At 36.4% G+C, this 24,002-nt stretch overlaps 1 pseudogene; it reads left to right on the top strand.

The window, feature by feature from the left end:
* The first annotated feature begins 8,539 nt into the window (after positions 1 to 8,539).
* The window catches only part of LOC118837223, a 34,157-nt pseudogene continuing 18,694 nt past the window's right edge, over positions 8,540 to 24,002 (top strand).

The following is a 24,002-nucleotide window of genomic DNA, read 5'->3' as shown; positions in this document are numbered from 1 at the left end:
GAGCTCAAGCAAGTCCCTGCTTTTACTCTGCCATCTTGGCTCTGCCCCCCCCCACCCCCACCCCGGGCTTCTAATATATAAAGTGAAGCCAGCTGCATAATATAGGAAAAAAATGCTTCCCCAATTGAGAAATGCTCAAAGAATATGAACAGGCAGTTTTCAGAGGAAGAAATTAAAGATATCTATAGGCATATGAAAAAATGCTCTAAATCACTGTTGATTAGAGAACTGCAAATCAAACCAACTCTTAGGTACCACATCTCTCCTGTCAGATTGGTTAACATGACAAAACAGAAAAATCATGAATGCTGGAGAGGATGTAGGAAAATTGGAACATTATTACATTGTTGGTGGAGTTGTGAATTGATCTAGCCATTCCGGAGAGCAATTTAGAACTATGCCCAAAGGGCTATAAAAATGTGCATAACCTTTGACCCAGCAATACTACTTCTAGGGCTATATCCCAAAGAGATCATACAAGTGGGAAAGGAACCCGTATGTACAAAAATATTTATAGCAGCCTTTTTGTGGTGGCAAAGAATTAGAAATCAAGGGGATGCCCAGCAATTGGGGAATGGCTAAACAAATTGTGGTATATGAATATAAGAAATGAGGAGCAGACAGACTTCATTATAACCTGGAATGACTTATATGAACTGATGCTGAGCGAGGGGAGCAGAGCCAGGAGATCATTGTACACGATTACAGACACATGGTATCTGTAAGGACTAACTTTGATAGACTTGACTCCTCTCATCAATGCAAGGTTCAAGGACAACTCCCAAAGACTCATGATGGAAAAAGTTACACACATCCAGAGAAAGAATTATGGAGTCTGCACGCAGATTGAGGCAAATTTTTTGCTCTCTTTCTTTTTTTTCCTTTTTTTTAATTTGGTTTCGTTTCTCCTTTCTCATGATTCATTCGATTGGTTATAATTCTTCATTACAACTGGACTATTATTTAAATAAGTTCAATGTGAAGGTATATATAGAACCTACATTGAATTACATGCCATCTCGGGGGTTGCAGGGAGGAGTGGAAGGGCGAGGAGTTTGGAACACAAATACTTGTGGAACTGAGTGTTGTAAATTAAAAATAAAAAAGAAAGAAAGAAAGAAAAATGCTTTTTGTGACAATGTAAAGAAGAAAGCTGAGACTCTATTGTCAAGTGTGCCATTTATGAATCTATATACCTAGAATGAAGGAAGGTGACAAGGTGAAACATAACTGATAAGGATAAGGGCTGTCTTTCTTTTTTATTTATCATATCCTTAGTGCCTGATGACATTTATGTAATGCTTGAAAGGTTTACAAAGTCCTTTACATACAAGGTATGGTTATTATTTGATTTTCACAGCAACCTTGTAGATAAACATTACAAATATTATTATCCACTTATTAATGATGAAAAAATCATGGCTGAATTCAACCAGAGCCATTATTAATAACTGCCCAAATCAGGATGCAAACCCAAGTATGGAACTCCTGACTCCAATTTCAGTGCTCAAAACTCTAAACTAGAGGTGTTAAACACAGGGCCAGTGGCCCCCATGCTCCGGCAGCTCCCAAGCACTGAATCAAAGTAAAATGTAGTTGGGAAATAATTAACCAAATAAATAAAAATACGAAAAAGCATAGAAAATACTACATTTTAAAAGAAAGTCAGTATGCTGCCTGCAGGGATTGTTATGCATGGATTAATTGCTTTCATTTCTATTTGAATTTGCTCTAAACCAAGGCAGAGCTTCCTTCATATGGAAACGTGAAGGCCTTGGTAATGCAATACATGAAGCCTTCCCTTGAACTGCAAGATGCCAAGGAGTCTCATAATAATTAATTACTTATTTCTCACCAGAAGGGTGAGTCAGGATTGCCTCACCCTTAAGCAGATCAAAAAATTGACTCTCAGAGTAAATGACTAAACTGCCCAAGGTCACCTGAGGGCTGCCACTAATGCCATCATGGCCTTCATTTAAAATGCTAGCCTGAGATGCTTCTATATAGGAAGATAATTTGTTGACACACTGAATGTTTAGATGGAATAATCAGCTTTCTTAGCTTCAATTCATAATAGACTGAAACCTTTTCAAAAGTTCTGTTTGGGGAAGTTGTTTTAATCGCTATTAGTGGGTGGGGAGGTAGGCAGTAGTAATTGGTACAGTAGTAAAGGCTCCCTGCTTTCTGATAGCCAGTTTTCCCTAAGAACCATCTTCCATCCTGAATTAATTAAAGAAATCAATGTTACTTTTCTTGTGGCCTCTGACAGTAAGCTCTAAACTTTCCCTGAATTCAATCTTGGAGGTCCTACTAACATCAAACATTCTTTTTATTATGCTGTTTCTTTTACTACAGCTCCAAAACAACTTCCCATGCACTAAAAATCCTGAGCCATTTAATACTACTATTAGCATTTCTTTAGTATGGATCAGGCATGTTTGTATGGGATTGCTATGCCTTATAGTGTGATAAGGAGCCAAACTTTCTTGTTGATGATTATGGGTGGGTTAAATGAAATCTGAAGATTTGAGGGGAATCGATTTTGTGGCTCCAAGTGCTTGGGGTCAGGGACTGTGAAGTTAAAGCAAAAGAGTGAATAGAACATTAAGAAAACCATCTACCTAGCTAAATTAAGTACAAAAATACATTTAAGTGTTTACTATGGCCTGGCACTGTGTGTGTTATCTCCCGCTTTTAAAATGAAAGTTCCTAAAGGGTAAGGGCTGTCTTTCTTTTTAATTAATCATATCCTTAGTGCCTGATGCATAGTAGGCTCTTAATAAATGTCTATTGTATTGGATTGGATCTCTTTGACTTCAGGCCTCCCATCACCCACCACATCTGTCCTTTGAGGAACATTGATGAACATTCTGACCAGTTCATATCCTTCACATCCAGTGACTTTGAACTTCCATAAATCATCATCTAATGCCCACTGGATACCTCCTACCACCTGATTCCTCATTCCCATCCCCCTCAACACTTCTCCCCAAAATTTCATTCTAACCCAACCCAGCCTTTCTACAGACCTCCAGAATGCCTCTTCTATAGGCAACAAACTTACCTTCATCTTAAATGTATTCCCCTCCCATTCCTTCCTTCTACTAGTTTTTACTGAAACCTGGCTTCCCCTTGATTACATAGCCTCCCTGGCTACCCTTTCTAGTGATGGCTGCACCTTCACTCATTCTCCTCAGATCACTGATTGAGGAGGAGAAGATGGAATATTCCTTGTTCCCTATTACCACTTCCAGGTTCTCCCTCTTCTCCCATCACTCAGTGATGGAAGGTTCATGCTGTTCATATCTACTACCCAATCAAAATCTTGGTAGTTATTGTCCACAGAACCCAAAATCCTCCCTTAATGAATTCAATAATTGACTTAAAAATTTTTCTCCTCCCCAGCTCCTACCTTCATAATAGGGGACTTCAACAATGTATTCTCTCTCAAATACTCCAATCACTTAGTTCCTCCATCTATTCACCTCCCATGAGCTACTCCTCCAACCTATATCAGCCACATATAGAGATACCCTTGATATTTTGCCATCGCCCACAAAAGTATCACCTCCGTGTTCAAAATTTTTGAAATCCCCCTATCTAGTCATAATCTATTGGCTTTTCTCCTCTCCCTCTCCTTTCCCTTACATAATCCTACTCTTTATCCACATCATGATCTCCAATCCCTTGGACCCCTCAATTCTCTCCCAAACCATTTCTCCTACACTAGCCGCTCTCTCTTCTTATTCCCATCTTCACACCAATTCAACTCTATAATGCTACAATGTTCTCTCTTGCATGCCTAGCCCCCTTATATCACCAATTGTGCCCAAACAAGCCTCAGCCTTGAATCACTCATTACCTTCACACCTATGCATGTGCTGCTGAATAAAAGTGGAGAAAATCATGCAACCAGTCTGACTGGGTCCACTACAAATTTATTTTACACAACCTCAACTGGGCCCTCACTGCTGCTAGGCAATCCTACTATACCTCCTTTATCACCTCACTATCTCACTCTCCACAGTGGCTTTTCTAAACCTTTTTATCCCTTCTCAAATATCCCGTGGGTTCCCTTTTCTCCCCCTCCACCCTAGCTGAGAACCTTGTTTCATATTTTAAATAAAAAATTAATATTATTTGCCTTGAGTTCTTTTTTCCTTCTTCCTCATCCCCTATCACTTAGGTGCCTTCTTCCACTTTCTACTCTTTAACTTCTATTTCAATTGATGAAGTGGCCTTACTCCTTACAAAAGGCTAACCCCTCTACTTGTTCAAATGATCCCATTCTATCAGGTCTCCTCCAAAAGACTCACCATTCTATTATCTCCACTCTTTCAATTATTTTCAATCTCTCCCTCTCTACTTACTCATTCCCTATTGCCTACAAGCATGCCTAGATAAGACCTTTACTTGATCCTTTCATCCCTGCTAACTATAGTTCTATATTTCTTCTGCATTTTGTAACTAGACTCGTAGAAAGGCTGTCTACAGGTGCCTCCACTTTCTCTCTTCTCACTCTCTTCTAAACCTTTTACAATCTGGTTTCCAACCTTATCACCCCATTGAAACTGCTCTCTCCAAAGTCACCAATGATTTCTTAGTTGCCAAATCCAATGGTCTTTTCTTAGTTCTCATTCCCTTTGACCTCTCTGCAGTCTTTGATGCTGTTGTTCACTCTCTCCTCCTTGAAAATCTCTTTTCTACAGGTTTTCAGGATACCATTCTTTCCTGATTTTCCTCCTACCTATCTGACTACTCCTTCTCTATCTCCTTTGCTAGATTCTCATCCAGATCAAGACTTCCAAATGTAGGTGCCCTTAGGGGTTATAAGCTGGAACCTCTCCTTTTCTTTCTCCATAGTACTTCACTTGGTGATCTCATCATCTCCTGTGGATTTAATTACCAACTCTATGGTGACTATTCTCAAATCTAGCTATACTGCCCCAATCCCACTGCTGACTTCCAATCTGACATCTCCAACTGCCTCTGAGACATCTCAAACTGGATGTCCAGTAGACATTTTAAACTCAATATTTCCAAAACAGAACTCATCTTTCCCCTTCAAATATTCCCTTCTTCCTACCTTCACTACTACTGAAGAAAGCATCACCATCCTTCTAGTCCCTCAAACTCACAACCTAGGAGACATTCTGGATTCCTCACTATCTCTCACCACCTCAGTCCACCCCCATATCCAAAATGTTGCCAAGACCTGCTGATTTCAACTTTACATCTCTCCTCTGAAACTTCCACCACTTTAATGCAGATATTTATCAACTCATGCCTTGGTTATTGCAATAGGCTTCTGGTGGATCTGCCTGCCTCAAGTCTCTACCTGATCCATTCCATTCTCCATTCAACCACTAATGTGATTTTCCTAAAATGCAGGTCCAATCATGTCACTACCACTCCCCCCCACCCACATACACACAACTCCCACTACCACTCAATAAACTCCAGTAGCCTCCTGTTGCCTCCAGGAGCAAATACAAAATGCTCTGTTTGGCATTCGAAATCCATGTCCCTTTTCACTTTTTCCAGTTTTCTTATACCTTATTCCCTAAAACTTATTCTTTGATCTAGTAACACTGGTCTCCTGGCTGTTCTATAAACAAGACACTCCATCTCTCAGCTTTGGGCATTTTCTCTGGCTATCAGACATACATGAAAGTCTCTCCCTCCTGTTCTCCAACTATAGACCTCCCTGACTTCCTTAAAGTCCCAAATAAAATCTCTCCTTCTACAGGCAGCCTTTCTCAACCCTTTTTAAATTCTAGTAACTTCTTTCAGTTAACTATTTCCTATTTATCCTGCATATAGCTTGTTTTGTCTATATTTGTTTGCATGTTTTCTCCCTCATTAGATTGTGAGCTCCCTGAAAGTAGGGACTATCTTGTGCCTCTTTTTGTATCCCCAGGACTTAGCATAGTGTTTGGAATATTTGTTATTATTCAGTTGTTTCAGTCATGTTTGACTCTTCATGACCCCATTTGGGATTGTCTTGGCAAAGACACTGGAGTGCTTTGCCATTTCCTTCTCCAGCTCATTTTACAGATGAGGAAACTGAGGCAAACAGGGTTAAGTAACTTGCCCAGGGTCACACAGCTAGTAAGTGTCCAAGGTCAGATTTGAACTTATAGTAATGAGTCTTCCTGACTTCATGTCTGGCACTCTATCCACTGTACCACCTAGCTGCCAGCCTGGCACATACTTGGCAGTTAATAAATGTTTACAGATTGATTGATCATTCCCTCGTCAGAGTTTGCATATTGCATATGACATTTCTTGAATGTGTTTCAGTTAGATCTCTTGAGGTTAGGTTTCATTTAGATTATAGTTATCCCTTCCATATCACGATTTTCTCCACAGTTTCAATATATTGCAGGTCAGGGTAAGAAATTAAATGGGAATTTTGGGGGAGTCTTGCAAAAATTGCATATCGTGAGAAGGCAAGCAGATGACACAGAAAAAGTTTAGAAACTCATAAATGCATAAAATATATGTATAGTATTGTATTATACTTAACCCAATTTTTACAATAAGGTACTGTAAATAGCCCATGAAAGGGAAAAAAGAAAAAGAAAAAAATTCAGACCTTCTCTGATTTGAAAAGAAGGCTAAAATATTTTACATGAATTTTATTTTCTCAGAGACACTGCACCCCTAGCCCCTGTAATGTAGAAGGGATAATTGTATTTCCTTTTGTTTATTTTTTGTGCTCCCATGTTGATTTTTACTTTATTTAGAATAGTAGAGACCTGTCTGGCTATTAAAATGGTGCAAGTTCATTCCTAGTATATCTGTCCTTATTTCATGCCACTCCATCAGAAGCATTCACCAAATGTTAGTTTTAAATAATCCTTAATTTGTATAGGATTAGACACAAAAATAAGTGTTCTATTTTATGAAAACAGGAAAATAAAATAGCAGTAGATTTGAAGCTAGTAGCAAGAAGAATGAATGGTAAAATAGCAAACTGCCCAGGTATTTCTTTCCTTAAAGATACACTGCCACCTGGCATAGAATATTTCTCTGTAACTGTTGAACTAAGCAATCTGAGAAACAGCAATCCAAGATTACCTTCAGTTAGGTTCCTGAACATTCTTGTGCCAGTAGAATGTCTTGTGCCAGTTTAAATTTTATCAAGGGCAAAGTACCTGGTAAAGCTCACACCAACACCTACACCCATTTGGTAGTCTGCATTTTCTTTGCTTCTGAGAAATTCAAGAGCACCCTAGAATCTTCAAAATATTCTCAGTTGGGTCATGCTTTATAGATGTCTTTGTCTGTGAACATACATATATCGAGATTCCCTACTCCTTAATAGTCTCACTATCTTCACAGCCTTCTGTTCTCTGGACAAAATAAAGGAAAACCACTAGAAGGTCAAACTTGGCCATATGTTTCCCTAAATCCAGGATTGCAGGGCTAAGACATGCCCAGCAAGAAAGAGTCATTATTTGCTGTCTGCCCTAAACAAAAGTGATGTTATTTATCTACGGTCACTTATGCCAATATTTTTGAAGGGTCACCACCACCATCTTGTTGATGGCATCGTATGGATTAGTTCTGGATTCCTTCTTGTAATACACATTGAAAGAGGTTAACAATATAATTTGTGGCCATGAAACATAAGCTTCTTTGTCCACGTTGAGGTTAAATTTGTGTGTGACCTTGGCTTCTGTGGCACAGTTCATATATAGCTACAAAGTTTAAAATGTCCTCTGCTATTCAAGTAAGATTTCTCTGTTTAATAAAATTTTATTAAAAAATAAAAGAAATACTTCACTATGGAGAAAAGAAATTCCCAGAGTTTTTAAAATTTATTTAAACTGAATAAATATGGAACTAAAAGGGAGAAGTCAATTATTTTATATTTCTAGGGTTTTAACCCTCAAATTCTGTATTTTTAAAAAATTTATCCTTTACAACATCTTTTCCTAGAAGAATATTTTTTAAGTTCTTATAGTGCCTGAGGCCTTATATTATATCAAAAAACAGCTTTCTCTCACTAGGCAGGAAAGACCATCTACTTCGTAGATTTTTTCATCCATTCAACAATTGTTTGTGGAAAATTATATAGGCAATAAAATATAACAGATGATTTACATACAGACCACTATCTGGGTTGTTAAGGAAGTAGAAAGTTTACCTAAGACACAGGTACTTACAGTTCAATAGAGGGATAACAGAAACATTTCTAGCTATTATATTATTAAATGGCTGACAAAGTTTTAAACAATGAGCTATATGAGGTCTGAGGAGGAAGGTCTTTACTGGAGCCATAACTAAGATAAGGGAACAAAGGTCTATACACAAAGTTCATCTACCTGGCCAAGGCCTTTGATACTGTCTGTAGTGAGGGCTTGTAGAATATCATGGCAAAATTTGATTGCTCAGAGAAGTTCATTACTATTATATTCCAGTTTCATGATGGCAAGCTTGCATCGGTACTAGTTAAAGGATATTGGTCTCATGCTTTTCCAGTTAACGATGAAGTGAAGCAGGCTGTGTGCTTGCTCTAATGCATTTGACCATGATCTTTTCAGTGATGTTTTCAGATGCCATCAACAAGAATGAAAATACCATCAAGGTCAGCTATCACACTGGTGGTATTAACTTGAAAAAACTATTACCCAAGACTAAAGTGGAAGGAGAGTTGATCCATGACTTTTTGCTCACAAGTGTGATCGTGCACTCAATGCAGCCCCTGAGGCTGAGATGTGATAGAGTATGGATTCATTCTCTGCTGCTTGCATTAATTATAACCTAACAAATTAACACCAATAAAACAGAGGTTCTATAACAGCCAGCACTACACCGTCCATACATTGAACCATCAGTTACAGCAAATGGAGAAATTTTAAATGCTGTGCATAAGTCCACTTACCTTGGCAGTATACTTTCCAAGGATGCTCACATAGATGATGAGGGTGACACACACATTGCCAGAGCTAGCTCAGTGTTTGGGAGGTTTGAAAGTGTGGGAGAAAAGAGGTATTAGACTGCCTACCAAACTGAAGATCTACAGAGCCATTGTGCTAACCTCATTGCTGTATGCCTCTGAAACCTGCAGTACCTTGCCAGGAAACTGCATTGCTTCCATTTGAATTGTCTTCAGAAGATTCTGAAGATCACCTGGCAGATACAGTACTGGACACTAAGGTCCTTTCTTGAGCTAAATTGCCAAGTATTCAAACTCTAGGGCAGAAAGCGTAACTTTGATGGGCTGACTATACTGTTCAAATGTCAAATGCACATTTGCCTGAAAGACTATCTTATGGAGAACTCACAGAAGGCAACTATTTACATGGAGGTCAGAACAAGCAGTACAAAGACCCTCTCAAGGTCTCTCAGAAGAACTTTGGAATCATTTGTGAGACATGAGAGACACTGGCAAAGGACTGCCCAGCATGGTGTGCCTGTTGCAAAGAAGGCGTAGTGTTCTATGAGTAGAGAAGAATAATAACTCAAAATAAATATGAGATGTACAAATCTAAATACAGTAACATCCCAAATGTTCAAATGGAATATTTGTACCTGACCCATGGTAGAGCTCACATTTCTGAGCTCATATTGGTCTGACCTCCCATAATAAAGAACATTGTACCTTGACCCCAACATCATGATGTCACTTTGATCCTCTTTGAGGGTGAAGGATGAACAACAACTGAGACAAGAAAGCCAGAACTTTGCCCCAAGTGCTGACACGTTGGTGGTAAGGGAGGGTTGTGGTCTGTAAACTCTCATCCCTATACCTTGTACCTTGTACTTCCTGGTCTTCTGCCAGCTCACTCCTAAACTTTTCTGGGTTGTGTAGGGGAGGGGGCAGGGAATGAAAGGGAAGAAAAAGGATCCAGGCTGCTAGTGGTAGATTCTAAGGGAGGGAAAGAGCTATCTCCTTACCACTCACAACTGAACTAAAAGCCCAGATTATCTCTCATAGGACACAGCTAACTTCACTCCCTAAACTCCTACAAGCTGGTGTTCTCCCTCCCTTCTAACACCCTCTTCAAAAAAAAAAAAACAAATACAAAAATTTCTTCAAAGGGCCAGGACTCTTAGATAAGGCTTTCATCCTTACAGAGAGCAGGGAAGAGAACAGGAAAAGCTTTACTGGGGAGGTAGCATTTTAATTGCACTATAAAGAACAGGTAGGTATTGAATAAATTAAGAGAGGAATACCTTCCAGCCAAAGGTAACAGTCAAAGAAAGGGCAAGAAGTTACCACAACAAACATTAATTGAATAAAGTCAAAATAACTAATTTTTTTAAAGTTTAAAATGTTCAGTGCCCCAAAGGCACAGAGTGTTCCAATTTGACTGAAGACTAGATCAAATTGAAGAAAGCAACGTAAAAGAGAAAGGGAGAAAGGTAGAATGGTTGGTTGGTTGTTGTCTTTCAATCTTGAAGAGGACCAAAATGATATCACTATGCTTGAATCAAGATTCGATGTGTCCAACTATGGCTGATCAGGCCAATAGGAGCTTGGAACACTTTACCGCAGGTTAGGCACAAAAAGTCCCTGTGAACACTTGTGGACATTCTAAACTTGCGCATCCTGCGTTTCCTTTGAGCTGTTTCAATTTTGCTTTGCTCATAGAGCCCAGCACCTTCTCTGAAGTGGGCAAGCCATACTAAGTGGTCCTGTACCAATGTCTCCCATATCACAGAATCAATTCCAGAGTTCTTCAGAGAGAGACCTTGAGAGTGTCCTTGTATCATTTTTTCTGACCACCATGTGAATGCTTGCCCTCTGTGAGTTTTCCATAAAATAGTCTTTTTGGCAAGTGTATATTTTGCATTCGAACAACGTGGCCAGCCCATTGGAGTTGTGTTCTCTGAAGCAAAGTTTGAATGCTTGGCAGTTTAGTTCAAGTAAGGACCTCAGTGTCTGGTACTTTATCCTGCCAGGTGATCTTCAGAATCTTCCTAAGACAATTCAAATGGAAGACATTCTATTTCCTGGCATGGCGCTGGTAGACTGTCCAGGTTTCACAGGCATAAAACAGTGAGGTCAGCACCACAGCTCTGTAGATCTTCAGTTTGGTAGTCAGTCTAATACCTCTTCTCTCCCATACTTTCCTTTGGAGCCTCCCAAACACTGAGCTAGCTCTGGCAATTCGTGTATCAACCTCATTATCAATGTATACATCCCTGGAAAGTACACTAACAAGGTGAGTGAACTTATCCACAGCTTTCAAAACTTCTCCATTGCTGTAGAATGGTAAGAGACTGTTGAAAGCCTTGAATGCCAGGAACAGAGGAGTTGGAATTTTGCTCAGTAAACAACAGAGAGTATTTTTTAGACCCAGAAATGAAATCAGATGAACTTGTTTGTTCTTTGTGTTGAAGAAGACCAATGACATCAAGAGATGATGTCTTGACTTGTGTATGAATTGGATTTAAGTGAGGCAGAGCTGCACAAAGTCATTAGCCTCACTCTCTAGTCTAGTGGCAATACAAAATTCAAGAAGACTGGCAATGGCCTTGAATGCAGGGGGTGATGCAGTGGATGACCTCAGTCAATGTCTGACCAAGCTCCTTAATTTTAGAATATAGTTCTAGCTAGTTCACTTATCGTTGAGAAGAGTTCACTCATTTAAAAAAAAAGATTTATTATATTTAAAAGATATTTATTACAGTATAAGATTTATTATTGAAAGATTTAAATTGTTATTTATGCAAGTCCTAATATTTCTATTTTTCAGATCAGTAATCGAGTTCTTTAAAGTTACATAATCAAAATTTGTATGATCTGAATATTGAAAAGGTGTTTATATGCATATTTACATCATAAACCTTAGTGGCTTCTTCCTAACTCTAACTGCTACTGGTATCAAGTTCTAAGCACCATTATGGCAGCCATATTCCTTTGCAAACTGCCGTTAAAATCACAAAAGAAATTTACCACCTAAACAATTAGAGTGAAAGCCATCTAAATTAGTAGCGACTTCACAAAATGAAAGAAATAGGATTTTCCTTTCTTCTTTTCTTTTATACAACTTGGCTCAGTTGGAATGCATAGATCAAGCCAGAAGCCAAGGGGTGGGTGTGAGGGGTTGAGGGGGAAGGGAAGCAAAAGCTTCAAAGACGTCAAAGAATTAATTAGCTGAGAGAGTAGTTCCAGGTTCTCTGGGGATTGTAAACCACAAGTGATTAGTCTGAAGTAGAACTGTCATATTCACGAAACATATATTCAGGCTTTCTTTCATTAGTCAACACAAATAAAAGAAATCAAAAGGCTTTCTGACACCCCAACCACCTTGTAGAACTGTTGGGCATGCCTATTATGTACTTGGTTCTCAAAGTTTGCCTCATCAACCATCACCTGGTTGAATTTTATAAAAATGGCCCCTATTCAATAATCTAAGTGTTGAAGGCATAACACAGAAATCATGAGAACTGACGAGAAGTGTTAACAAATTTCTGATTTACAATCCTCTGTAGGAAATGTTTGTTGCATTTTATACCATCTTATACCATATATCATATATCTTACAACATATATCACAATAATGTGACCTGAATATTTAATGCAATTTGAATATGAAAGGTCACATTATAAAATAAGTAAAGGACAAGTAAAGCAGGTACTTTTGACAACAATAACTAAGGGTAGCATGGTGTGTTTTTTTTATTTTAAATTTGTATTGATACGCTTTTACATTACCTTTAATTCCCAATGTACAGTCCTCCCTCCCCAGTTCTCAATATACAACACCCTCCAATCCTCTGAAAGCCATGCCTTATTACAAGGAATAAAAAGGAGGAAAAAAAGCCAGTTCACCAAAACTAGTTATCACATCAATGAGGTATGACACTATATATGGTATTCTACACCTCATTTCTGCAAAGAAAATGTGAAAAAAAAGTACATGCTCATATCTCTTCTTTGCCGGCCAAGCGTGATAATCATAATTACAGTGTTTGGTTTTGATTGTTTTGTTGCTGTTCTTTACATTTTCATTGTTGTAATAATTGTGTATGTTGTTTTCCTAGTTCTGTTTACTTTCACTCTGTATCAGTTGAGATTAGTTTGTCCCAAGCCTCTCTGTATTGTTGACATTTCTTACAGCATAATAATATTCCATTACATGATGTACTACAGTTTATTTAGTCATTCCCTAATCAATCAGCATCTATGATACTTTATTTCTAGTTCTATGTTACTACAAAAAGTACTGTTATAAATATTTTGACGTCTGGGGCTTTTCTTTCTGTGTTTGACTTTAAGGGATATAGGCCTAGTAGTGGGATCCCTGAGTAAAAGGGCATGGACAAATTTTAGTCTCTTTCTGGCATAATCCCAAATTGCTTTCAAGACTTATTGGACAAACCCAGAGTTCCACCATCAGGATATTAGTGTGCCTATGTTTCCATAACCCCCTCTATCACTATTTCAATATTTGGTCTTGATTGCCAATTTCCTGGGAATGGGGTGAAAACTCGATTGCTGCTATTTGCATTTCTCTTATTAGTGATTTAGAACATTCTTTGATAAGATTATTAGTAGTTTGCAGTAAGATATAAATCTAAAATTAAAAATAATAATGATCTGGAAATTCTGTTACTTAAAGTTACTTACTATAAAAAATGTTGAGCAGGATGATCAAAGAAAAACCTGGAAAGGCTTGCATGGGCTGATGCAAAGTGCCATGTACTGCGTACAAAGTTAACGGCAATACTGTAAGATGATCAGCTGTGAATGACTTAGCTATTCTCAGCAATACAACCATCCAAGACAACTCTGAAGGACTTAGGATGAAAAATGCTATCCATTCCCAGAGAAAGACCTGATGGTGTCTGAGTACAGATTGAAGCATATTTTTTTTAACTTTATTTTTCTCAAGGGTTTTTTGTTTATGTTTTCTTTTACATGACTAATACGGAAGTGTTTTGCATGATTACACATGTGTAACCTATATCAAATTGCTTGCCTTTTCAATGAGGGGATGGGGAGAGAGGAAGGGAGCGAATTTGGAACTCAAAGATTTAAAAACGAATGTTAAAAATTGTTTTTACATGTAACTGGAGAAAATAAAATACTAAATTAAAAAAAGACTGATCATTTAAAAAAGAAATGTGCTGAATTTTGGTATTAATCTTTTTGCTATATGTTGGTTGGAGTTTCAATATGTTTCTATTTATTAAATTATTTATTCTCCCAATCCTTCAGTTTAAGGATAAAATGCCCTGGATTTTTGTTTTTTTACTGAACCTATTGTTTTGGTATTTCAGGGAGGTCCCAGTGAGAAAGTTCTTTCTACAGTCTGTAGTTTTAGAAAATTGCCTAGAGCACTGAGAGATTTATCTACTTATCCAGAGTCACACAGGCAATAAGTCAGAGGCATAATTTGAAGCCCATTCTTTCTGACTCAGAACCTCTGTAGAGATCCCACTGCTTCTTTGTCTTAGAGTTAGAAGAATTAAAGTTTAAAAAATTCTAATATTCGAGAAAGTATTTTATGTATAAAACATTAAAGTTCTCAGCCAAAATGAAAACCAAACCAAACAAACCAAAACTTTGTACCCTTAAAACATTAATTATCCAGAAATATCCCTGATATCTAAGGTGATTCCCATTTCCCCCCTCCCACAATAAAACAGCAGAGAATATTAGTGGAATTAACATGAATTACAATAGATCTTACTCTGAAGAAAAAAATAGAAGTTATATGAAGGAACTTGGGCAAAGATGCTATTTTATATGTATTCAGACTACTCATAAAATAGTAATTGGTAGAAGCATAAGTAACTTGGTATAAGAAACTTATAATTTGCTATTTGTTTAACTACATTTTCAATATTGATCCCCTCTTTATGTATGTGTTTTTTTAATTCATGAAGTTATTACAAAATAATATGGAGAAATAAAATGCCTGTGAGCTCCTTGAGAGCAGAGACTATCTTTTGCCCCTTTTTGTATTTCCAGCACTTAGCACAGTACCTGGTACACAGTAGGTGCTTAATAGATGTTTATTGATTGGTGGATTAATTGATTTAAAAGGTCAAAGAAATTCAGTTATACTTCCTCAGGACAATAGTAATTCCACTAAAGTGCTATATGGATGCAAACTAGAATTTTTATTAATAAAGCACATTTTAAAAAAAACTTTATGAAACATGTGCTGAATTTACCCAAGAATAGAAGGCCATATGACTTATTTTACCCAAGAAGGATATATTACTGATTAGGGATTCATCATATTATATTTGGTGGTGAAAACCATCCAAATGACAAGTAGACATTATCAATAGCAGGAAAAAAAAAGACCTTGATTGTCTCTTGGTTGTTAATTATTCTTAAATTTGAAGCAGGAAAACTAATGTCTCCTGCCAGACATGATTTTCAAATATTCTAAACTTTACCATGGGTTACTTTAAAGATCCTCTGATATGAAAGATGCCATATATCTAATACTAGGTTAAACTTTTTTCAGAAGTCAAGATAAAAATCTTAAAGTATGATTTTTTTAAAAAAGAGCAAAATTCAACAAATGCAAAAATAGATTTTAAAGACATTTCCTACAAAAAAATTGTAAAACCAAATAAAAGATTGTGCTAAACATTCCCCAAAGTAGGGAAACATGTTATGACATTTATATGTACTTAAAAGATAAAAAGGTACCTGCAGAAAAAAGACTTCTTGCAAGGTACTATTACTATTACCAAAAAAAAATAATAATTTGTTATTTGATCTTACCTGGAGCGACTTTTCTTTCAGTGACTACTCATTTCTTCTCCCACTCCTTCCCTCTGTCTCCATACTCCCCACAGATAGTCACATTTACATAGAATTCTCCTCTTTGTTTATTGAGAGACTTTAACCCCTCAATTGACTTTCATACTTACTGCAGGATTCATCAAAGTATTTTCCAAGTTGATCTTTCATTGTATACATACTTCGAGATAAATCCTTTAGTGAAAACAGAAAAAATACTAAACCAATACTAAATCCATGCCTTGTGAAAATGGAAAGAAATATTCTGAGTACTATTTTGGGGGGGAAGGGAATGGGCAGGAAGGATATTCCACTGTCTCCAGTGTAAATTAAATAACATTAAGACAACAAAAAAGATTGAACATGTATCAATGAAATTGGGCAACGTAGAAATTGGCCAATTCTGAATATACATCCCTAGAAAATATTATTATTGTTTCTTTTTGTACCAGTTACCAGGTATTTGCTCCTCTGACAATTTTCATTATGTTATTAAAGATCCTGTCCTAAATAGAATTCATGTTAATGAAACAAATGTTTTCCATTATTAGGAATGTTATTACTGAGAGACTTGACTTCTGTTCCCTGCAGTGACTCATAATTTGACCCCAGAGGAATCATTCAATGGGTATGAGTCTATCCAGATATTTGTAAAACCTATTAGGGCCTTTGGTGAAAGATAGAAGCAATAACAGGTATGAATCCCATGCAAGGTTGGTGGCATGGATAAATGAAATAATGGAATTATCTCATAATCTAAAATCCTCAGTATAAATTTAAAAACTATTTTAACAGAAATATTTAAAATTAGTGGATTTTTTGGAGGGGGGAGGGCAGGGCAATTGGGGTTAAGTGACTTGTCCAAGGTCACACAGCTAGTAAGTGTGTCAAGTGTCTGAGGCTGGATTTGAACTTAGGTCCTCCTGACTCCAGGGCCGGTGCTCTATTTACTGGGCCACCTAGCTGCCCCTAAAATTAGTTTCTTTTTGAAGTTTTGATTGCATTTTTTGTTTTATTTCTCTCTCCTCTCTAAGAAGTATATGCTAATTAACAACATAGTGCCCACCCCACTCCCAACCACCACCAATAAAACTACAATTGGCAGCAGCAGAAGGAAGACAATGAATGCTCCAAAATCTAGAAAATCAAAACGAGAATAATTTGTAATAGGCTATGATAGCTGTTATTACCATACACAAAAATTCTATGGTTTTTTTGGAAAGTTAAACAAAAGCACCTCTGAAGTTTTCTACAGTACTTATAACTTCTCAGGTGTCTTCAGATATATTTCAGGATTGCTGGATTGGTCAGAATATCTTTGGATCATTGTTACGCTTTTTTAATGGATAATGGATACATTTAAACACAAGGTTAAAAATAAAAAATTAAAATGTAAAGAATAAAAAATCTCATTTTAAAAAAATTAACCATTAAGCTTTTCCTTTAAAAGGCCTAATGTATTTGCTCACCCTAACTCAACCTTTTGAAATTTTAAAAAATATTGATCTTGTCCTTCCCAAATGTCTGTCTATCCAGTCTCCAAAATACAAAATTTGATCTCAGCCACAAAGCAGCAAAGTTTCTTTGAAGTATTATTCTATAAATGCCTATAGAGAGTCTCTGCTTTCTTGCCACCCTTGTATTCTGAAAATTAGTTCATTTCAAAAAGTAATGAGAATCTTTTTCTGCTTTTTTCTCCTTTGGTGGAAAGTTATATTTCTAAGTATTTCTCAAATTTAGCCTGAGCAATGGACAAGCTTGTAATTGGAAATGACAGATTTGCTGTTGTTGTTTAATATGCCATTGTCATCTTTTCACATCCCTCATTCTAGACTATATTTGTTAAAGTTAGTTTTTTTAATAAGAATGTTTGGTGATCCTGCTCTAGCATTCAAATGAAGAGTTATAATGAAGAGGAACTCACTACTTCCTAAGGCAGTGACCCTAAATCCACCTCTCTGAGACTTCTACCCATTGTTCCTAGTTCTCCCCTCTGGGACCAAACAAAACAAAGACTAATTCTAATTCCTCTGCCATATGATAGTTCTTCCAATACTTGAAGGCAGTTATCATTCTTCAGTAAGTCTTTTACTCTCCAGGCTAAACATTTCTAGTTTCATCAACATGGCTCCTTCATCAACCTAATTCCTCTTCCCTGAACATGCTACAAATGGTTAATGTCCTACATAAAATATAGTACTCAGAACTAATACAGATGTAGTTAAATAGATGTGGTTAAATCGGAGTGGTGTATGACCATCTTTGTTCTGGACACTATTATTCTTTTAATGAAACCTAAAATAACATTAACCATTTGAACTGCCATGTCTCATGGTTGACTCATGGTTCACCAAAACCCCAAGATATCTTTTCAAATAAACCATTGTCTCTACTCTTGCTCCAGTCTGTATGTGTATGGTTAGTTTTTTAATCCGACTATAAAATTAACTTCAGTTACATTTTAAATTCTATCCAATTGAATTTGACCCAATGTTGTCATTATCTCTTTGTATCCTGGCTCTTGCATTTAAGATTATTTTTCCCACATTTAGTTCATCTGCCCATTTGATAAGAACTGACTTCATGTAATTCATTAACAAAACTATTAAACAAAACAGGATCAACCAGAGAAATGCCAAATTTACTCTAAAAGAGACTCTTTCCCAAGGGCATCAAAGCTCTTTGGATCTAATCTTTCAATCAATTCTGAAGGTACCTAATTGTGCTATCATCTATCTAACCCACAATTCTTTATCTTGTCCATCAGTATAGAATGATTTGTTTTATACAATGTTTTGCTAAAATCTATGTTATTTTGCAACATTCTCCTGATGTATCATCTAGTAAGACTTCTACTTCCTGTGTGTTCTTTAATTACCCTTTGATGGAATATTCTAGAATTCTGAAAGGCTTGGAGGTCAAGGTCAAGAACACTGGCCCATTGTTTGAGGGTTTCACTGTTTTTCTGTTTTTGAAATTAAAGCATTTGCTATTGTTCTAACCTGAGGCACCTCTCTCATTTTCTACCATCTTTCAAGGATCAATGGCTGGGCAATCCTATCTGCCAGTTCCTTTGATACCATGAAATATATTTCCTAAATTCACAGTCTGACTCACAAATGACTAAATAACTACATGACTAAATTTCATTGCCAATGGCTTTTGCTTGCATTTTGGATAAGTAAATCATATCCTCTGTCTAAAACTCATGGCTGCATAGTAGAAGTATTGCAAAATAGTAAAAAGAATTAAATAAGAAAAGAGAGGACTGAAAAAGAGTATGAATAAAGTGCACGTAGATTACATTTTATGTAGTGTGTGTGTGTGTGTGTGTGTGTGTGTGTGTGTGTGTGTATTTTGTGGATTGGAGGTTTTTATATGTTATTTAATAACAAGTTGAAAAAATAAAACTTATATTTTAAGAAAATAGATATCAGATAGTTCAAATATTCAGTTCAGTGTCAGTATTTGAAAACTAACAGTTGAATCAACCTCTTAATTATAATTAGTGAATTATAATTAAATTATCCCACTTATTCTGAAAGTCCTACCTCTTAGTGAAACAATAGATCTTCCATCTTTATCAAACTAGAAAATATTTCAAATAAACTTTACTTATTTTTATAACAAAGAATTGATGGCATAAATTTTGGCATTTATGTTCACAAATGAGAGACTAAATACAATTTTTAAAGAAAGCACTTGACTTGGAGTGATAAATACCTGGGTTCAGATTCCAACTCAGAGACATTAACTATGTGACCATGAATTACTCTATGTCCCAAGCAGGTATATAAGATCACAAATCAGAGAGGTTACTAATCTACATCCTTGTACAGAATTCTCACACCATTTTTCCAGTCACTGATTTATTCACAGAAAAAGTATGTAAATATTCAGATGTCATCTCTTTATTTTTAACATTAACAAGCAAATACCCTATGTAAAAAGAAGGATGTTTTTGTGGGTGTATACACACACACATATATCAATAAGACATGTGAAACCTTTTTATTTGGGAAGAAAACAGCTTCAAAGACAAAGACAATATTGGAATATTTAGATTTAAATATAAAAGTTAAATTAGACAGTTAATCATTTTGTAGCATATTTCCCAGGTAAATATGATAAAGCTGGCATTTTATTAAATGAAAAAAAAATAGATTCAGAAATGCCTTTGGTAGGAAGAGAAATATTTGTATTTTAATTATCAAACTTTTAATCTAAAAAAGAACTCAACTTAAGCACTGAAAATATTTACTCTCTGAAGTACTTAAATAAAAGAACAATGAGCCTCCAGGGTTAAGTGTTTATCCTCTATCTAGATTGTGTGTTTTTTGTGCAGATTTTTTGGTTAATGGGATACAAAAGATATTAGTCATCTCCTTCTATGCCCACTCTAAACCTCACCCCTGCCCTCCTCCACCTAGTCATGGTAATATGCTGAGCAAGCACCTAAAACAGACCAATAAATGAAAGGGAACTGAAAGGTCACTCAAGGTCTTAATTTTCACATACCTTTGAATAATGAGAGCATCATATGTCAGCTAAAGGAGAACAAAATGTCACATTCTCCAGCTAAAGGTCAGTGTTGGCCAAAGGTCACTGAAGGGAGGCCAGGAAATAACCTAAGAGGTTAGGCTGAATGAACAAAGAAAGGTCAACAAATGTCAATGAAAGCATGCAGCTGCTTGGAGATGAAACCACTGAGGCACCCTTTTGTGCTGACATAGGCTAGAAAAAATGTCTCTGCTGACATTTTTTTTTAGCTGGCAGTTTTATAGGACATTGACATTAATGTACCCAACCCAGAATTAGCCTTTTTAAAAGCAACAGTTTGGAATTTAAGTGATGCTGTTTCCAAAGAGTCATAACTATGACATTTTAATTTCAAATGATTAATATTATGTGGACTTCTAACACCAAAATCAGATTCCAAAGAGCCATTCCAGCTCTGCCAATGATACTAACAAGACATGAGAACAGGTAATGAGAAATTATTGCTTCTTTTTATTACTAATATTATTCCAACCCACAGGTCTTCATAAGCATTATTTCAATCTTGTAGAGGAAGATATGGGAGATTTCATATTTTCCTTTGGTCAGAAGTTTGAAGTTACTGACCCACTACAAACTCCATTTAGTAAGAAAAAAAAAACAACACCCTGATACATTAGCAGCACCTGTTTGGTGGAACTTGTTTCTGACAATCTCAGAAATCCTTTATCTCTGTCTATATGAACACAAACAGAACTGGAACATGGAAATCCATGCCCATCTTGGTAGGACCTTAACACCAAGGCTGAGACCCTAGGGCCCTGGACTGAACCACATGCTCTTTACCCTAGCAACACAAGTGATGGATAAGGGAGTTGCTGCTTCTTCCTCATTCAGGGTCTTAGAGTCTCAAACCTCCCTCAAATTACATTAAGAAGCTATTGAACATCACAGTGTTCTCTTTAAAAAACAAAAGGGCAAAAAAATAAAATCAGAATACCTGATGTATTCAAAAGCAGTCTAAAAGAATTAAAGGAACTTAAGAACTAGTGCTTCTTTGGGTATGTGGCCCTAACCAAAGTCCTTTAGTGGAGTAACTGGCTAGAGGTAAAGAATCAGGAAGAGACTAAAGACCTGTCACCTTAGATACCTATACTGCAAGAAGCAATAATTTCTCGTTCTTACCTGTTCTCATGTCTTGTTAGTATCATTGGCAGAGCTGGAATGGCTCTTTGGAATCTGATTTTGGTTTTAGAAGTCCACATAGTATTAATCATTTGAAATTAAAATGTCATTGTTATGACTCGTTGGAAACTGCAGTGTTAAAAATGGGCACTTCTCTACGAATCATGAAAAGGCCTGTATTGATAGAAAATGCTCTAATGATGTTTAGAAATATTCCATTCCAGTATATATAGCATTTCTGTGTGTGTGTGTGTGTGTGTGTGTGTGTGCGTGTGTGTACACATTATAGACTTAGCCTAGTGCAAGATAGGAACTAGCAGAAGCGAAGTAAAGCAATCAGGTTTTATTGATGGGAAATACAATGTGAAAGGCAGTCAGGGAATATAGAAACAGGTCAGGGCAACTGAACTCCCTGGTAAAACAGTACATCAAAATGGTAAAAACCAGTAGGAGGGGATTCTAGGAAGATGGTAGAGTAGGTCGGAAAATTCCATGCTCTCCAACTTTTTTTCCACAAACAGACAGAACATCACCTTCAAATTAATATGGAGTGGCAAAAATAAATTATACTCAATTTTGCTGGGTAAGTTATTCTTGGTCACAGTGCCAACTCTTTTGCTCTTCAAAATAATAATGTTCCAAGACCTACAGCCTTTTAGTGTAGAACCTGCTAGGCTTTGTGAAAACCTTTTTTATAGCTTTGCAATATCTAAATTGTTTTTGTCTTGTTGCTTACAATATTTTCTCCTTAACCAGGGAGCTTTGAAACTAAAGTAGCTGTCCTCCTAAAACAACTTGAGAAGACCTCCAAGAAAAACAGAACTTAGGCTGAGGTCTGGCCTGAGTAAAGTGCAAACACTTTCAGGCTAACTCTGCTGAATAAGCAAATAAAAGTTCTTGGATACAGCTCGGTGGGAAAAGCATCCTGGGCCTCAAGAACTCTCACTGCACAGCTTCAGGAACTTTCACCTCACAAACTTTCATCTAAGGAACAGGGTAGGGATCATATAGCTCAATAAGGGAAGAATGAAAAACCCTCTGCTGTCTCTGCATAACAGGCCTAGTGGTGCTGCCCAGACATGATCCTGGGGTGCAGCTGTGGCTGAGGAGGAATAAGTTCATACCTGATGAGTGCTGTACTACAGAGAGCAAGAGCATCTTCAGCACAGCGTGGCTGGGGGGCCTTAGTTAAAGGAGGAGAAGAATATCTGAGGTTGGGCGCCTGGACAGAATTCAGAAAACAACACTAAGAAGGACCTGAGGCGTGTGGCTCCATTAACCACAACTCAGGACCTGATTACAATAATAAGCTACTAAAAATAAAATAAAACAAAATAAAAATTAAAATGATTAAGCAAAGCAGAAAGAACCTGACCATAGGTAGCTACTAAAGTGTAAAAGAAAAGCTGGGTTCATATTCAGAGGAAGATAAAAGCCACTCCTACCCCAAAGCAATGTCAAATGTTCATGGGTTCAAATAGTTCCTACAAGAACTTAAAAATGACTTCAAAACTCAAATAAGAGAGATTGAGGAAAAATTAACAATTAAAAAAATCAAGAAAATTATAAAAAGAAAGTCAACCAATTGGGAAAAAAGAAAGACCCAAAATCTTAAGGAAGAAAATAATTTCCTTGAAAACTAGAATTGGGCAAGAGGAAGTGAATCACATCATAAGACACCAAAAAATAATAAAAGCAAAACAAAAAGAATGAAAAAATAGAAGAGTATATTAAACATCTTATTAGAAAAACAACTAATTTGGAGAACAGATTAAGAAAGGCTCAATCTCCTCTCCAAATTAGTTGTTTTTCTAATAGAAAGCAGTAATCAGAGGAAAATGTATATTTCTAAATGCTTACCTCAATAAAATGGAGAAAGAGCAGACCAATGAATTGGGTATGCAATTTAAAAACTAGAAAAAGAGCAAATTAAAAACCCCAATTAAACACTAAATTGGAAATCCTTAAAAAATAAAGCTGAGATTAATAAAATTAAGCATAAAAAAGCATTGAATTAATAAATAAAACCAGGACTTGATTTTATGGAAAAAAACAAATAGACAAACCATTGGTTAATATGATTTTAAAAAGAGAAAAGAAAATCAAATCTCTCGTATTAAAAATGAAAAGGATAAACATGCCACTAATGAAGATGAAATCAAAGCAATTATGTTTCCCCCAATTTTTAAGTAGCATTTTATTTTTCCCCAGTTATATGTCAAGAAAGTTTGAAATATTCATTTTTACAAGATTTTGAATTCCAAAATTTTCTCCCTCTCCCCCTAAAAAGAGTAGGCAATTTGACATAGTTTATATGTGTGTTATCATGTAAAAATATTTCCATATTAGTCACAGCTGTGAAAGAAGAAAAAGATCAAAATTAAAAAAACACCAGAAAGAGTAAAGTAAGTGGGGGAAAAATGTGCTTTTATCTGCATTCATAGTCCATTAGTTTGTTTTCTGGATATGTATAGCATTTTCCTTCATGAGTCCTTTATATTTGTCTTGGATCATTGTGTTGCTGAGAAGAGCTGAATCATTCATAGTTGATTATCACACAATATTGCTGATACTGTGTATGATGTTTTCCTGT

This window comes from Trichosurus vulpecula, chromosome 2 (genome assembly GCF_011100635.1).
Source record: "Trichosurus vulpecula isolate mTriVul1 chromosome 2, mTriVul1.pri, whole genome shotgun sequence".
Classification (NCBI taxonomy): domain Eukaryota; kingdom Metazoa; phylum Chordata; class Mammalia; order Diprotodontia; family Phalangeridae; genus Trichosurus; species Trichosurus vulpecula.
The sequence above is the reverse complement of the archived record's forward strand: the minus strand, read 5'-3'. Positions and strand labels throughout refer to the sequence as shown.